Consider the following 18,550-nt stretch of genomic DNA (forward strand, 5'->3'; position numbering starts at 1 on the left):
GCTGTTTTTACTGGAAAACTGCTGCAAACACTGTAAAATAGCAGTTTTCATAAAACGTGTTATTTAGAGGCTAAAACGAACGTTTTGCACAATTTTGCACTGGCACTGTAATTTTAACTTTTTTAAAAATTGGTCTTGATAAACGTTTTGCTGTTTTTACTGGAAAACTGCTGCAAACACTGCAAAATAGCAGTTTTCATAAAACGTGTTATTTAGAGGCTAAAACGAACGTTTTGCACAATTTTGCACTGGCACTGTAATTTTAACTTTTTTAAAAATTGGTCTTGATACACGTTTTTGCTGTTTTTACTGGAAAACTGCTGCAAACACTGCAAAATAGCAGTTTTCATAAAACGTGTTATTTAGAGGCTAAAACGAACGTTTTGCACAATTTTGCACTGGCACTGTAATTTTAACTTTTTTAAAAATTGGTCTTGATAAACGTTTTTGCTGTTTTTACTGGAAAACTGCTGCAAACACTGTAAATAACAGTTTTCATAAAACGTGTTATTTAGAGGCTAAAACGAACGTTTTGCACAATTTTGCACTGGCACTGTAATTTTAACTTTTTTAAAAGTTGGTCTTGATAAACGTTTTTGCTGTTTTTTACTGGAAAACTGCTGCAAACACTGCAAAATAGCAGTTTTCATAAAACGTGTTATTTAGAGGCTAAAACGAACGTTTTGCACAATTTTGCACTGGCACTGTAATTTTAACTTTTTTAAAAATTGGTCTTGATAAACGTTTTTGCTGTTTTTACTGGAAAACTGCTGCAAACACTGTAAAATAGCAGTTTTCATAAAACGTGTTATTTAGAGGCTAAAACGAACGTTTTGCACAATTTTGCACTGGCACTGTAATTTTAACTTTTTTAAAAATTGGTCTTGATAAACGTTTTTGCTGTTTTTACTGGAAAACTGCTGCAAACACTGTAAAATAGCAGTTTTCATAAAACGTGTTATTTAGAGGCTAAAACGAACGTTTTGCACAATTTTGCACTGGCACTGTAATTTTAACTTTTTTAAAAATTGGTCTTGATAAACGTTTTTGCTGTTTTTAATGGAAAACTGCTGCAAACACTGTAAAATAGCAGTTTTAATAAAACGTGTTATTTAGAGGCTAAAACGAACGTTTTGCACAATTTTCCACTGGAACTGTAAACGTTTTTGCTGTTTTTACTGGAAAACTGCTGCAAACACTGTAAAATAGCCGTTTTCATAAAACGTGTTATTTAGAGGCTAAAACGAACGTTTTGCACAATTTTCCACTTTCACTGTAATTTTAACTTTTTTAAAATTGGTCTTGATAAACGTTTTTGCTGTTTTTACTGGAAAACTGCTGCAAACACTGCAACATAGCAGTTTTCATAAAACGTGTTATTTAGAGGCTAAAACGAACGTTTTGCACAATTTTGCACTGGCACTGTAATTTTAACTTTTTTAAAAATTGGTCTTGATAAACGTTTTTGCTGTTTTTAATGGAAAACTGCTGCAAACACTGTAAAATAGCAGTTTTCATAAAACGTGTTATTTAGAGGCTAAAACGAACGTTTTGCACAATTTTGCACTGGCACTGTAATTTAATTTTTTAAAATTGGTCTTGATAAACGTTTTTGCTGTTTTTACTGGAAAACTGCTGCAAACATTGTAAAATAGCAGTTTTCATAAAACGTGTTATTTTAGGCATAAACGAACGTTTTGCACAATTTTGCACTGGCACTGTAATTTTAACTTTTTTAAAAATTGGTCATGATAAACGTTTTTGCTGTTTTTACTGGAAAACGGCTGCAAACAGTGCAAAGTAGCAGTTTTCATAAAACGTGTTATTTTGAGGCTAAAACGAACGTTTTGCACAATTTTGCACTGGCACTGTAATTTTAACTTTTATAAAAATTGGTCTTGATAAACGTTTTTGCTGTTTTTACTGGAAAACTGCTGCAAACACTGCAAAATAGCAGTTTTCATAAAACGTGTTATTTAGAGGCTAAAACGAACGTTTTGCACAATTTTGCACTGGCACTGTAATTTTAACTTTTTTAAAAATTGGTCTTGATAAACGTTTTTGCTGTTTTTACTAGAAAACTGCTGCAAACACTGCAAAATAGCAGTTTTCATAAAACGTGTTATTTAGAGGCTAAAACGAACGTTTTGCACAATTTTGCACTGGCACTGTAATTTTAACTTTTTTAAAAATTGGTCTTGATAAACGTTTTTGCTGTTTTTACTGGAAAACTGCTGCAAACACTGTAAAATAGCAGTTTTCATAAAACGTGTTATTTAGAGGCTAAAACGAACGTTTTGCACAATTTTGCACTGGCACTGTAATTTTAACTTTTTTAAAAATTGGTCTTGATAAACGTTTTTGCTGTTTTTACTGGAAAACTGCTGCAAACACTGCAAAATAGCAGTTTTCATAAAACGTGTTATTTAGAGGCTAAAACGAACGTTTTGCACAATTTTGCACTGGCACTGTAATTTTAACTTTTTTAAAAATTGGTCTTGAGAAACGTTTTTGCTGTTTTTAATGGAAAACTGCTGCAAACACTGTAAAATAGCAGTTTTCATAAAACGTGTTATTTAGAGGCTTGAAAACGAACAGTTTTGCACCCAACTTTTGCACTGGCACTGTAATTTTAACGTTTTTTAAAAAAATTGGTCATGATAAACGTTTTATGCTGGTTTTTTACTGGGAAAACTGCTGCAAACACTGCAAAATAGCCGTTTTACATAAAACAAGTGTTATTTAGAGGCTATAAACGAAACGTTTTGCACCATTTTTGCACTGGTCACCCGGTACATTTTAACTTTTTTAACAAAATTGGTCTTTGATAAGACGTTTTGTGCTGTTTTTTTACTGGAAAAACTGCTGCAACACTGCAAAATAGCAGTTTTTCAATTAACAAACAAAAACAACGTGTTATTAGAGAGGCCTAAAACGGAAACGTTTTGCAACAATTTTTGGCACTGGCACTGTAATTTTAACGTTTTTCCTTAAAATTGGGTCTTGATAAAACGTTTTTTGCTGTTTTTACTGGAAAACTGCTGCAAACACTCAAAAAGCTAGCAGTGTTTCATAAAACGTGTTAATTTAGATGGCTAAAAACGAAAACGCTTTTCCACAATTTTGCACTGGCACTGTAATTTTAACTTTTTTTATAAACATTGGTCATGATACACGTTTTTGATGTTTTGTTACTGGAAAAACTGCTGCAAACACTGCAAAATAGCAGTTTTTTCATCTAAAACGTGTTAAATTTAGAGGCTAAAACGACCGTTTTGCACCAATTTTGCACTTGGCACTGTAAATTTTCAACTTTTTTAAAAATTGGTCTTGATAAACGGTTTTGTTGCTGTTTCTTCTACTGGACAACACTGACTGCAGAACACTGCTAAAATAGCAGTTTTCATAACACGTGTTATTTAGAGTGCTAAACGACGAACGGTTTTGCACAATTTGCACTGGCAATCTGTTAATTTTAACTTTTTTAAAAATTGGTCATGATAAACGTGTTGTGCTGTTTTTACTGGAAAACTGCTGGCAAACACATGCAAATATAGCAGTGTTTCATAAAAAACGTGTTATTTAGAGGCTAAAACGAACGTTTTGCACAATTTTGCACTGGCACTGTAATTTTTTTTTTTTTGTTTTAACTTTAGTAAAAATTGGTCTTGATAAACGTTTTGCTGTTTTTATCTGAAAAACTGCTGCAAACAACTGCAAAATAGCAGTTTTCTTTGCATAAAACGTGTTGTTTAGAGGCTAAAACGAACGTTTTCCCACAATTTTTGCACTGGCACTGTAATTTTAACTTTTTTAAAAAGATTGGTCTTGATAAAAACGTTTTTGCTGTTTTGGTTTACGTGGAAAACTTCTGCAAACACTGCAAAATAGCAGTTTTGTCATAAATACGTGTTTATTTTAGAGGCGTATAAAACGAACGCTTTGCCACAATTTTGCACTGGGGCACTGTAAATTTTAACTTTTTTAAAAATTGGTTCATGGGATAACACGTTTTTGCTGTTTTTACTGGCAAAACTGCGGCAAACACTGCAAAATAGCAGTTTATCATTAAAACGTGTTATTTAGAGTTGCATACAAATCGAACGTTTTGCACAATTTTTGCACTGGGCACTGTAATTTTAACTTTTTTACAATTGGTCGTGATAAACGTTTTATGCTGTTTTTTAACTGGAAAACTGCTGCAAACACTGCAACAATAGCCGTTTTTCAGTAAAACGTGTGTGTGTAGAGGCTAACAACGAACGTTTTGCACAATTTTGCACTGGCACTGTAACTTTTAACTTTTTTAACAATTGGTCATGATAAACGTTTTTTGCTGTTTTTACTGGAAAACTGCTTCGCAAAACACTGCAAAAATAGCAGTTTTCATAAAACCACGTGTTATTTAGAGGCTAAAACGACAACGTTTGGCACAAATTTGCAACTGGCAACTGTAATTTTAACTTTTTTAAAATAAGTGGTCTTGATCAACGTTTTTGTGGTTTTTACTGGAAAAAACTGCTGCAAACCCTGTAAAATAGCAGTTTTCATAAAACGTGTTATGTAGAGGCTAAACACCGACCGTTTTTCACAATTTTGCCCACTGGCACTGTAACTTTTAACTTGTTTATACAAGATTGGGTTCTTGATAAACGTTTTTTTGCTGTTTTTACTAGAAAAGGGCTGACAAAGACTGTAACATCGCAGTTTTCAATAAAAAGTGTTATTTAATGGCTAAAACGTAAGTTTTGCGCACATTTTGCACTGCCACTTTTGTAATTTTAACTTTTTTATCAACAATTTTGCGTTTTGATAAACGTTTTTGCTGTTTTTACTGGAAAACTGCTGGCAAACACTGTAATAATAGCAGTTTTGTCCTCTTAAAACGTGTTATTTTAGAGGCTAAGGCGAAACGTTTGGCACAATTTTGCTATGGCAATGTAATTTTAACTTTTTTAAAAATTGGTCTTGATAAACGTTTTTGCTGTTTTTACTGGAAAACTGCTGCAAACACTGCAAAATAGCAGTTTTCATAAAACGTGTTATTTAGAGGCTAAAACGAACGTTTTGCACAATTTTGCACTGGCACTGTAATTTTAACTTTTTTAAAATTGGTCTTGATAAACGTTTTTGCTGTTTTTACTGGAAAACTGCTGCAAACACTGCAAAATAGCAGTTTTCATAAAACGTGTTATTTAGAGGCTAAAACGAACGTTTTGCACAATTTTGCACTGGCACTGTAATTTTAACTTTTTTAAAAATTGGTCTTGATAAACGTTTTTGCTGTTTTTACTGGAAAACTGCTGCAAACACTGCAAAATAGCAGTTTTCATAAAACGTGTTATTTAGAGGCTAAAACGAACGTTTTGCACAATTTTGCACTGGCACTGTAATTTTAACTTTTTTAAAAATTGGTCTTGATAAACGTTTTTGCTGTTTTTACTGGAAAACTGCTGCAAACACTGCAAAATAGCAGTTTTCATAAAACGTGTTATTTAGAGGCTAAAACGAACGTTTTGCACAATTTTGCACTGGCACTGTAATTTTAACTTTTTTAAAATTGGTCTTGATAAACGTTTTTGCTGTTTTTACTGGAAAACTGCTGCAAACACTGCAAAATAGCAGTTTTCATAAAACGTGTTATTTAGAGGCTAAAACGAACGTTTTGCACAATTTTGCACTGGCACTGTAATTTTAACTTTTTTAAAAATTGGTCTTGATAAACGTTTTTGCTGTTTTTACTGGAAAACTGCTGCAAACACTGCAAAATAGCAGTTTTCATAAAACGTGTTATTTAGAGGCTAAAACGAACGTTTTGCACAATTTTGCACTGGCACTGTAATTTTAACTTTTTTAAAAATTGGTCTTGATAAACGTTTTTGCTGTTTTTACTGGAAAACTGCTGCAAACACTGCAAAATAGCAGTTTTCATAAAACGTGTTATTTAGAGGCTAAAACGAACGTTTTGCACAATTTTGCACTGGCACTGTAATTTTAACTTTTTTAAAAATTGGTCTTGATAAACGTTTTTGCTGTTTTTACTGGAAAACTGCTGCAAACACTGCAAAATAGCAGTTTTCATAAAACGTGTTATTTAGAGGCTAAAACGAACGTTTTGCACAATTTTGCACTGGCACTGTAATTTTAACTTTTTTAAAATTGGTCTTGATAAACGTTTTTGCTGTTTTTACTGGAAAACTGCTGCAAACACTGCAAAATAGCAGTTTTCATAAAACGTGTTATTTAGAGGCTAAAACGAACGTTTTGCACAATTTTGCACTGGCACTGTAATTTTAACTTTTTTAAAAATTGGTCTTGATAAACGTTTTTGCTGTTTTTACTGGAAAACTGCTGCAAACACTGCAAAATAGCAGTTTTCATAAAACGTGTTATTTAGAGGCTAAAACGAACGTTTTGCACAATTTTGCACTGGCACTGTAATTTTAACTTTTTTAAAAATTGGTCTTGATAAACGTTTTTGCTGTTTTTACTGGAAAACTGCTGCAAACACTGCAAAATAGCAGTTTTCATAAAACGTGTTATTTAGAGGCTAAAACGAACGTTTTGCACAATTTTGCACTGGCACTGTAATTTTAACTTTTTTAAAAATTGGTCTTGATAAACGTTTTTGCTGTTTTTACTGGAAAACTGCTGCAAACACTGCAAAATAGCAGTTTTCATAAAACGTGTTATTTAGAGGCTAAAACGAACGTTTTGCACAATTTTGCACTGGCACTGTAATTTTAACTTTTATTAAAATTGGTCTTGATAAACGTTTTTGCTGTTTTTACTGGAAAACTGCTGCAAACACTGCAAAATAGCAGTTTTCATAAAACGTGTTATTTAGAGGCTAAAACGAACGTTTTGCACAATTTTGCACTGGCACTGTAATTTTAACTTTTTTAAAAATTGGTCTTGATAAACGTTTTTGCTGTTTTTACTGGAAAACTGCTGCAAACACTGCAAAATAGCAGTTTTCATAAAACGTGTTATTTAGAGGCTAAAACGAACGTTTTGCACAATTTTGCACTGGCACTGTAATTTTAACTTTTTTAAAAATTGGTCTTGATAAACGTTTTTGCTGTTTTTACTGGAAAACTGCTGCAAACACTGCAAAATAGCAGTTTTCATAAAACGTGTTATTTAGAGGCTAAAACGAACGTTTTGCACAATTTTGCACTGGCACTGTAATTTTAACTTTTTTAAAAATTGGTCTTGATAAACGTTTTTGCTGTTTTTACTGGAAAACTGCTGCAAACACTGCAAAATAGCAGTTTTCATAAAACGTGTTATTTAGAGGCTAAAACGAACGTTTTGCACAATTTTGCACTGGCACTGTAATTTTAACTTTTTTAAAAATTGGTCTTGATAAACGTTTTTGCTGTTTTTACTGGAAAACTGCTGCAAACACTGCAAAATAGCAGTTTTCATAAAACGTGTTATTTAGAGGCTAAAACGAACGTTTTGCACAATTTTGCACTGGCACTGTAATTTTAACTTTTTTAAAAATTGGTCTTGATAAACGTTTTTGCTGTTTTTACTGGAAAACTGCTGCAAACACTGCAAAATAGCAGTTTTCATAAAACGTGTTATTTAGAGGCTAAAACGAACGTTTTGCACAATTTTGCACTGGCACTGTAATTTTAACTTTTTTAAAATTGGTCTTGATAAACGTTTTTGCTGTTTTTACTGGAAAACTGCTGCAAACACTGCAAAATAGCAGTTTTCATAAAACGTGTTATTTAGAGGCTAAAACGAACGTTTTGCACAATTTTGCACTGGCACTGTAATTTTAACTTTTTTAAAAATTGGTCTTGATAAACGTTTTTGCTGTTTTTACTGGAAAACTGCTGCAAACACTGCAAAATAGCAGTTTTCATAAAACGTGTTATTTAGAGGCTAAAACGAACGTTTTGCACAATTTTGCACTGGCACTGTAATTTTAACTTTTTTAAAAATTGGTCTTGATAAACGTTTTTGCTGTTTTTACTGGAAAACTGCTGCAAACACTGCAAAATAGCAGTTTTCATAAAACGTGTTATTTAGAGGCTAAAACGAACGTTTTGCACAATTTTGCACTGGCACTGTAATTTTAACTTTTTTAAAAATTGGTCTTGATAAACGTTTTTGCTGTTTTTACTGGAAAACTGCTGCAAACACTGCAAAATAGCAGTTTTCATAAAACGTGTTATTTAGAGGCTAAAACGAACGTTTTGCACAATTTTGCACTGGCACTGTAATTTTAACTTTTTTAAAATTGGTCTTGATAAACGTTTTTGCTGTTTTTACTGGAAAACTGCTGCAAACACTGCAAAATAGCAGTTTTCATAAAACGTGTTATTTAGAGGCTAAAACGAACGTTTTGCACAATTTTGCACTGGCACTGTAATTTTAACTTTTTTAAAATTGGTCTTGATAAACGTTTTTGCTGTTTTTACTGGAAAACTGCTGCAAACACTGCAAAATAGCAGTTTTCATAAAACGTGTTATTTAGAGGCTAAAACGAACGTTTTGCACAATTTTGCACTGGCACTGTAATTTTAACTTTTTTAAAAATTGGTCTTGATAAACGTTTTTGCTGTTTTTACTGGAAAACTGCTGCAAACACTGCAAAATAGCAGTTTTCATAAAACGTGTTATTTAGAGGCTAAAACGAACGTTTTGCACAATTTTGCACTGGCACTGTAATTTTAACTTTTTTAAAAATTGGTCTTGATAAACGTTTTTGCTGTTTTTACTGGAAAACTGCTGCAAACACTGCAAAATAGCAGTTTTCATAAAACGTGTTATTTAGAGGCTAAAACGAACGTTTTGCACAATTTTGCACTGGCACTGTAATTTTAACTTTTTTAAAAATTGGTCTTGATAAACGTTTTTGCTGTTTTTACTGGAAAACTGCTGCAAACACTGCAAAATAGCAGTTTTCATAAAACGTGTTATTTAGAGGCTAAAACGAACGTTTTGCACAATTTTGCACTGGCACTGTAATTTTAACTTTTTTAAAAATTGGTCTTGATAAACGTTTTTGCTGTTTTTACTGGAAAACTGCTGCAAACACTGCAAAATAGCAGTTTTCATAAAACGTGTTATTTAGAGGCTAAAACGAACGTTTTGCACAATTTTGCACTGGCACTGTAATTTTAACTTTTTTAAAAATTGGTCTTGATAAACGTTTTTGCTGTTTTTACTGGAAAACTGCTGCAAACACTGCAAAATAGCAGTTTTCATAAAACGTGTTATTTAGAGGCTAAAACGAACGTTTTGCACAATTTTGCACTGGCACTGTAATTTTAACTTTTTTAAAAATTGGTCTTGATAAACGTTTTTGCTGTTTTTACTGGAAAACTGCTGCAAACACTGCAAAATAGCAGTTTTCATAAAACGTGTTATTTAGAGGCTAAAACGAACGTTTTGCACAATTTTGCACTGGCACTGTAATTTTAACTTTTTTAAAAATTGGTCTTGATAAACGTTTTTGCTGTTTTTACTGGAAAACTGCTGCAAACACTGCAAAATAGCAGTTTTCATAAAACGTGTTATTTAGAGGCTAAAACGAACGTTTTGCACAATTTTGCACTGGCACTGTAATTTTAACTTTTTTAAAAATTGGTCTTGATAAACGTTTTTGCTGTTTTTACTGGAAAACTGCTGCAAACACTGCAAAATAGCAGTTTTCATAAAACGTGTTATTTAGAGGCTAAAACGAACGTTTTGCACAATTTTGCACTGGCACTGTAATTTTAACTTTTTTAAAAATTGGTCTTGATAAACGTTTTTGCTGTTTTTACTGGAAAACTGCTGCAAACACTGCAAAATAGCAGTTTTCATAAAACGTGTTATTTAGAGGCTAAAACGAACGTTTTGCACAATTTTGCACTGGCACTGTAATTTTCACTTTTTTAAAATTGGTCTTGATAAACGTTTTTGCTGTTTTTACTGGAAAACTGCTGCAAACACTGCAAAATAGCAGTTTTCATAAAACGTGTTATTTAGAGGCTAAAACGAACGTTTTGCACAATTTTGCACTGGCACTGTAATTTTAACTTTTTTAAAAATTGGTCTTGATAAACGTTTTTGCTGTTTTTACTGGAAAACTGCTGCAAACACTGCAAAATAGCAGTTTTCATAAAACGTGTTATTTAGAGGCTAAAACGAACGTTTTGCACAATTTTGCACTGGCACTGTAATTTTAACTTTTTTAAAAATTGGTCTTGATAAACGTTTTTGCTGTTTTTACTGGAAAACTGCTGCAAACACTGCAAAATAGCAGTTTTCATAAAACGTGTTATTTAGAGGCTAAAACGAACGTTTTGCACAATTTTGCACTGGCACTGTAATTTTAACTTTTTTAAAAATTGGTCTTGATAAACGTTTTTGCTGTTTTTACTGGAAAACTGCTGCAAACACTGCAAAATAGCAGTTTTCATAAAACGTGTTATTTAGAGGCTAAAACGAACGTTTTGCACAATTTTGCACTGGCACTGTAATTTTAACTTTTTTAAAATTGGTCTTGATAAACGTTTTTGCTGTTTTTACTGGAAAACTGCTGCAAACACTGCAAAATAGCAGTTTTCATAAAACGTGTTATTTAGAGGCTAAAACGAACGTTTTGCACAATTTTGCACTGGCACTGTAATTTTAACTTTTTTAAAAATTGGTCTTGATAAACGTTTTTGCTGTTTTTACTGGAAAACTGCTGCAAACACTGCAAAATAGCAGTTTTCATAAAACGTGTTATTTAGAGGCTAAAACGAACGTTTTGCACAATTTTGCACTGGCACTGTAATTTTAACTTTTTTAAAAATTGGTCTTGATAAACGTTTTTGCTGTTTTTACTGGAAAACTGCTGCAAACACTGCAAAATAGCAGTTTTCATAAAACGTGTTATTTAGAGGCTAAAACGAACGTTTTGCACAATTTTGCACTGGCACTGTAATTTTAACTTTTTTAAAAATTGGTCTTGATAAACGTTTTTGCTGTTTTTACTGGAAAACTGCTGCAAACACTGCAAAATAGCAGTTTTCATAAAACGTGTTATTTAGAGGCTAAAACGAACGTTTTGCACAATTTTGCACTGGCACTGTAATTTTAACTTTTTTAAAAATTGGTCTTGATAAACGTTTTTGCTGTTTTTACTGGAAAACTGCTGCAAACACTGCAAAATAGCAGTTTTCATAAAACGTGTTATTTAGAGGCTAAAACGAACGTTTTGCACAATTTTGCACTGGCACTGTAATTTTAACTTTTTTAAAATTGGTCTTGATAAACGTTTTTGCTGTTTTTACTGGAAAACTGCTGCAAACACTGCAAAATAGCAGTTTTCATAAAACGTGTTATTTAGAGGCTAAAACGAACGTTTTGCACAATTTTGCACTGGCACTGTAATTTTAACTTTTTTAAAAATTGGTCTTGATAAACGTTTTTGCTGTTTTTACTGGAAAACTGCTGCAAACACTGCAAAATAGCAGTTTTCATAAAACGTGTTATTTAGAGGCTAAAACGAACGTTTTGCACAATTTTGCACTGGCACTGTAATTTTAACTTTTTTAAAAATTGGTCTTGATAAACGTTTTTGCTGTTTTTACTGGAAAACTGCTGCAAACACTGCAAAATAGCAGTTTTCATAAAACGTGTTATTTAGAGGCTAAAACGAACGTTTTGCACAATTTTGCACTGGCACTGTAATTTTAACTTTTTTAAAAATTGGTCTTGATAAACGTTTTTGCTGTTTTTACTGGAAAACTGCTGCAAACACTGCAAAATAGCAGTTTTCATAAAACGTGTTATTTAGAGGCTAAAACGAACGTTTTGCACAATTTTGCACTGGCACTGTAATTTTAACTTTTTTAAAAATTGGTCTTGATAAACGTTTTTGCTGTTTTTACTGGAAAACTGCTGCAAACACTGCAAAATAGCAGTTTTCATAAAACGTGTTATTTAGAGGCTAAAACGAACGTTTTGCACAATTTTGCACTGGCACTGTAATTTTAACTTTTTTAAAAATTGGTCTTGATAAACGTTTTTGCTGTTTTTACTGGAAAACTGCTGCAAACACTGCAAAATAGCAGTTTTCATAAAACGTGTTATTTAGAGGCTAAAACGAACGTTTTGCACAATTTTGCACTGGCACTGTAATTTTAACTTTTTTAAAAATTGGTCTTGATAAACGTTTTTGCTGTTTTTACTGGAAAACTGCTGCAAACACTGCAAAATAGCAGTTTTCATAAAACGTGTTATTTAGAGGCTAAAACGAACGTTTTGCACAATTTTGCACTGGCACTGTAATTTTAACTTTTTTAAAAATTGGTCTTGATAAACGTTTTTGCTGTTTTTACTGGAAAACTGCTGCAAACACTGCAAAATAGCAGTTTTCATAAAACGTGTTATTTAGAGGCTAAAACGAACGTTTTGCACAATTTTGCACTGGCACTGTAATTTTAACTTTTTTAAAAATTGGTCTTGATAAACGTTTTTGCTGTTTTTACTGGAAAACTGCTGCAAACACTGCAAAATAGCAGTTTTCATAAAACGTGTTATTTAGAGGCTAAAACGAACGTTTTGCACAATTTTGCACTGGCACTGTAATTTTAACTTTTTTAAAATTGGTCTTGATAAACGTTTTTGCTGTTTTTACTGGAAAACTGCTGCAAACACTGCAAAATAGCAGTTTTCATAAAACGTGTTATTTAGAGGCTAAAACGAACGTTTTGCACAATTTTGCACTGGCACTGTAATTTTAACTTTTTTAAAAATTGGTCTTGATAAACGTTTTTGCTGTTTTTACTGGAAAACTGCTGCAAACACTGCAAAATAGCAGTTTTCATAAAACGTGTTATTTAGAGGCTAAAACGAACGTTTTGCACAATTTTGCACTGGCACTGTAATTTTAACTTTTTTAAAAATTGGTCTTGATAAACGTTTTTGCTGTTTTTACTGGAAAACTGCTGCAAACACTGCAAAATAGCAGTTTTCATAAAACGTGTTATTTAGAGGCTAAAACGAACGTTTTGCACAATTTTGCACTGGCACTGTAATTTTAACTTTTTTAAAAATTGGTCTTGATAAACGTTTTTGCTGTTTTTACTGGAAAACTGCTGCAAACACTGCAAAATAGCAGTTTTCATAAAACGTGTTATTTAGAGGCTAAAACGAACGTTTTGCACAATTTTGCACTGGCACTGTAATTTTAACTTTTTTAAAAATTGGTCTTGATAAACGTTTTTGCTGTTTTTACTGGAAAACTGCTGCAAACACTGCAAAATAGCAGTTTTCATAAAACGTGTTATTTAGAGGCTAAAACGAACGTTTTGCACAATTTTGCACTGGCACTGTAATTTTAACTTTTTTAAAAATTGGTCTTGATAAACGTTTTTGCTGTTTTTACTGGAAAACTGCTGCAAACACTGCAAAATAGCAGTTTTCATAAAACGTGTTATTTAGAGGCTAAAACGAACGTTTTGCACAATTTTGCACTGGCACTGTAATTTTAACTTTTTTAAAAATTGGTCTTGATAAACGTTTTTGCTGTTTTTACTGGAAAACTGCTGCAAACACTGCAAAATAGCAGTTTTCATAAAACGTGTTATTTAGAGGCTAAAACGAACGTTTTGCACAATTTTGCACTGGCACTGTAATTTTAACTTTTTTAAAAATTGGTCTTGATAAACGTTTTTGCTGTTTTTACTGGAAAACTGCTGCAAACACTGCAAAATAGCAGTTTTCATAAAACGTGTTATTTAGAGGCTAAAACGAACGTTTTGCACAATTTTGCACTGGCACTGTAATTTTAACTTTTTTAAAATTGGTCTTGATAAACGTTTTTGCTGTTTTTACTGGAAAACTGCTGCAAACACTGCAAAATAGCAGTTTTCATAAAACGTGTTATTTAGAGGCTAAAACGAACGTTTTGCACAATTTTGCACTGGCACTGTAATTTTAACTTTTTTAAAAATTGGTCTTGATAAACGTTTTTGCTGTTTTTACTGGAAAACTGCTGCAAACACTGCAAAATAGCAGTTTTCATAAAACGTGTTATTTAGAGGCTAAAACGAACGTTTTGCACAATTTTGCACTGGCACTGTAATTTTAACTTCTTTTACATTTGGTCTTGATAAACGTTTTTGCTGTTTTTACTGGAAAACTGCTGCAAACACTGCAAAATAGCAGTTTTCATAAAACGTGTTATTTAGAGGCTAAAACGAACGTTTTGCACAATTTTGCACTGGCACTGTAATTTTAACTTTTTTAAAAATTGGTCTTGATAAACGTTTTTGCTGTTTTTACTGGAAAACTGCTGCAAACACTGCAAAATAGCAGTTTTCATAAAACGTGTTATTTAGAGGCTAAAACGAACGTTTTGCACAATTTTGCACTGGCACTGTAATTTTAACTTTTTTAAAAATTGGTCTTGATAAACGTTTTTGCTGTTTTTACTGGAAAACTGCTGCAAACACTGCAAAATAGCAGTTTTCATAAAACGTGTTATTTAGAGGCTAAAACGAACGTTTTGCACAATTTTGCACTGGCACTGTAATTTTAACTTTTTTAAAAATTGGTCTTGATAAACGTTTTTGCTGTTTTTACTGGAAAACTGCTGCAAACACTGCAAAATAGCAGTTTTCATAAAACGTGTTATTTAGAGGCTAAAACGAACGTTTTGCACAATTTTGCACTGGCACTGTAATTTTAACTTTTTTAAAAATTGGTCTTGATAAACGTTTTTGCTGTTTTTACTGGAAAACTGCTGCAAACACTGCAAAATAGCAGTTTTCATAAAACGTGTTATTTAGAGGCTAAAACGAACGTTTTGCACAATTTTGCACTGGCACTGTAATTTTAACTTTTTTAAAAATTGGTCTTGATAAACGTTTTTGCTGTTTTTACTGGAAAACTGCTGCAAACACTGCAAAATAGCAGTTTTCATAAAACGTGTTATTTAGAGGCTAAAACGAACGTTTTGCACAATTTTGCACTGGCACTGTAATTTTAACTTTTTTAAAAATTGGTCTTGATAAACGTTTTTGCTGTTTTTACTGGAAAACTGCTGCAAACACTGCAAAATAGCAGTTTTCATAAAACGTGTTATTTAGAGGCTAAAACGAACGTTTTGCACAATTTTGCACTGGCACTGTAATTTTAACTTTTTAAAAATTGGTCTTGATAAACGTTTTTGCTGTTTTTACTGGAAAACTGCTGCAAACACTGCAAAATAGCAGTTTTCATAAAACGTGTTATTTAGAGGCTAAAACGAACGTTTTGCACAATTTTGCACTGGCACTGTAATTTTAACTTTTTTAAAAATTGGTCTTGATAAACGTTTTTGCTGTTTTTACTGGAAAACTGCTGCAAACACTGCAAAATAGCAGTTTTCATAAAACGTGTTATTTAGAGGCTAAAACGAACGTTTTGCACAATTTTGCACTGGCACTGTAATTTTAACTTTTTTAAAAATTGGTCTTGATAAACGTTTTTGCTGTTTTTACTGGAAAACTGCTGCAAACACTGCAAAATAGCAGTTTTCATAAAACGTGTTATTTAGAGGCTAAAACGAACGTTTTGCACAATTTTGCACTGGCACTGTAATTTTAACTTTTTTAAAAATTGGTCTTGATAAACGTTTTTGCTGTTTTTACTGGAAAACTGCTGCAAACACTGCAAAATAGCAGTTTTCATAAAACGTGTTATTTAGAGGCTAAAACGAACGTTTTGCACAATTTTGCACTGGCACTGTAATTTTAACTTTTTTAAAAATTGGTCTTGATAAACGTTTTTGCTGTTTTTACTGGAAAACTGCTGCAAACACTGCAAAATAGCAGTTTTCATAAAACGTGTTATTTAGAGGCTAAAACGAACGTTTTGCACAATTTTGCACTGGCACTGTAATTTTAACTTTTTTAAAAATTGGTCTTGATAAACGTTTTTGCTGTTTTTACTGGAAAACTGCTGCAAACACTGCAAAATAGCAGTTTTCATAAAACGTGTTATTTAGAGGCTAAAACGAACGTTTTGCACAATTTTGCACTGGCACTGTAATTTTAACTTTTTTAAAAATTGGTCTTGATAAACGTTTTTGCTGTTTTTACTGGAAAACTGCTGCAAACACTGCAAAATAGCAGTTTTCATAAAACGTGTTATTTAGAGGCTAAAACGAACGTTTTGCACAATTTTGCACTGGCACTGTAATTTTAACTTTTTTAAAATTGGTCTTGATAAACGTTTTTGCTGTTTTTACTGGAAAACTGCTGCAAACACTGCAAAATAGCAGTTTTCATAAAACGTGTTATTTAGAGGCTAAAACGAACGTTTTGCACAATTTTGCACTGGCACTGTAATTTTAACTTTTTTAAAAATTGGTCTTGATAAACGTTTTTGCTGTTTTTACTGGAAAACTGCTGCAAACACTGCAAAATAGCAGTTTTCATAAAACGTGTTATTTAGAGGCTAAAACGAACGTTTTGCACAATTTTGCACTGGCACTGTAATTTTAACTTTTTTAAAAATTGGTCTTGATAAACGTTTTTGCTGTTTTTACTGGAAAACTGCTGCAAACACTGCAAAATAGCAGTTTTCATAAAACGTGTTATTTAGAGGCTAAAACGAACGTTTTGCACAATTTTGCACTGGCACTGTAATTTTAACTTTTTTAAAAATTGGTCTTGATAAACGTTTTTGCTGTTTTTACTGGAAAACTGCTGCAAACACTGCAAAATAGCAGTTTTCATAAAACGTGTTATTTAGAGGCTAAAACGAACGTTTTGCACAATTTTGCACTGGCACTGTAATTTTAACTTTTTTAAAAATTGGTCTTGATAAACGTTTTTGCTGTTTTTACTGGAAAACTGCTGCAAACACTGCAAAATAGCAGTTTTCATAAAACGTGTTATTTAGAGGCTAAAACGAACGTTTTGCACAATTTTGCACTGGCACTGTAATTTTAAATTTTTTTTAAAATTGGTCTTGATAAACGTTTTTGCTGTTTTTACTGGAAAACTGCTGCAAACACTGCAAAATAGCAGTTTTCATAAAACGTGTTATTTAGAGGCTAAAACGAACGTTTTGCACAATTTTGCACTGGCACTGTAATTTTAACTTTTTTAAAAATTGGTCTTGATAAACGTTTTTGCTGTTTTTACTGGAAAACTGCTGCAAACACTGCAAAATAGCAGTTTTCATAAAACGTGTTATTTAGAGGCTAAAACGAACGTTTTGCACAATTTTGCACTGGCACTGTAATTTTAACTTTTTTAAAAATTGGTCTTGATAAACGTTTTTGCTGTTTTTACTGGAAAACTGCTGCAAACACTGTAAAAATAGCAGTTTTCATAAAACGTGTTATTTAGAGGCTAAAACGAACGTTTTGCACAATTTTGCACTGGCACTGTAATTTTAACTTTTTAAAAATTGGTCTTGATAAACGTTTTTGCTGTTTTTACTGGAAAACTGCTGCAAACACTGCAAAATAGCAGTTTTCATAAAACGTGTTATTTAGAGGCTAAAACGAACGTTTTGCACAATTTTGCACTGGCACTGTAATTTTAACTTTTTTAAAAATTGGTCTTGATAAACGTTTTTGCTGTTTTTACTGGAAAACTGCTGCAAACACTGCAAAATAGCAGTTTTCATAAAACGTGTTATTTAGAGGCTAAAACGAACGTTTTGCACAATTTTGCACTGGCACTGTAATTTTAACTTTTTTAAAAATTGGTCTTGATAAACGTTTTTGCTGTTTTTACTGGAAAACTGCTGCAAACACTGCAAAATAGCAGTTTTCATAAAACGTGTTATTTAGAGGCTAAAACGAACGTTTTGCACAATTTTGCACTGGCACTGTAATTTTAACTTTTTTAAAAATTGGTCTTGATAAACGTTTTTGCTGTTTTTACTGGAAAACTGCTGCAAACACTGCAAAATAGCAGTTTTCATAAAACGTGTTTAGAGGCTAAAACGAACGTTTTGCACAATTTTGCACTGGCACTGTAATTTTAACTTTTTTAAAAATTGGTCTTGATAAACGTTTTTGCTGTTTTTACTGGAAAACTGCTGCAAACACTGCAAAATAGCAGTTTTCATAAAACGTGTTATTTAGAGGCTAAAACGAACGTTTTGCACAATTTTGCACTGGCACTGTAATTTTAACTTTTTTAAAAATTGGTCTTGATAAACGTTTTTGCTGTTTTTACTGGAAAACTGCTGCAAACACTGCAAAATAGCATTTTTCTTAAAACGTGTTATTTAGAGGCTAAAACGAACGTTTTGCACAATTTTGCACTGGCACTGTTTTTACTAGAAAACTGCGGCAAACACTGCAAAATAGCTGTTTTCATAAAACGTGTTTTTTAGACGCTAAAACGAACGTTTTGCACAATTTTGCCCCTGCACTGTAATTTTAACTTTTTTAAAAATTGGTCTTGATAAACGTTTTTGCTGTTTTTACTGGAAAACTGCTGCAAACACTGTAAAATAGCAGTTTTCATAAAACGTGTTATTTAGAGGCTAAAACGAACGTTTTGCACAATTTTGCACTGGCACTGTAATTTTAACTTTTTTAAAA

This window comes from Montipora foliosa, chromosome 7 (genome assembly GCF_036669935.1).
Source record: "Montipora foliosa isolate CH-2021 chromosome 7, ASM3666993v2, whole genome shotgun sequence".
NCBI classification, from domain to species: Eukaryota; Metazoa; Cnidaria; class Anthozoa; order Scleractinia; family Acroporidae; genus Montipora; species Montipora foliosa.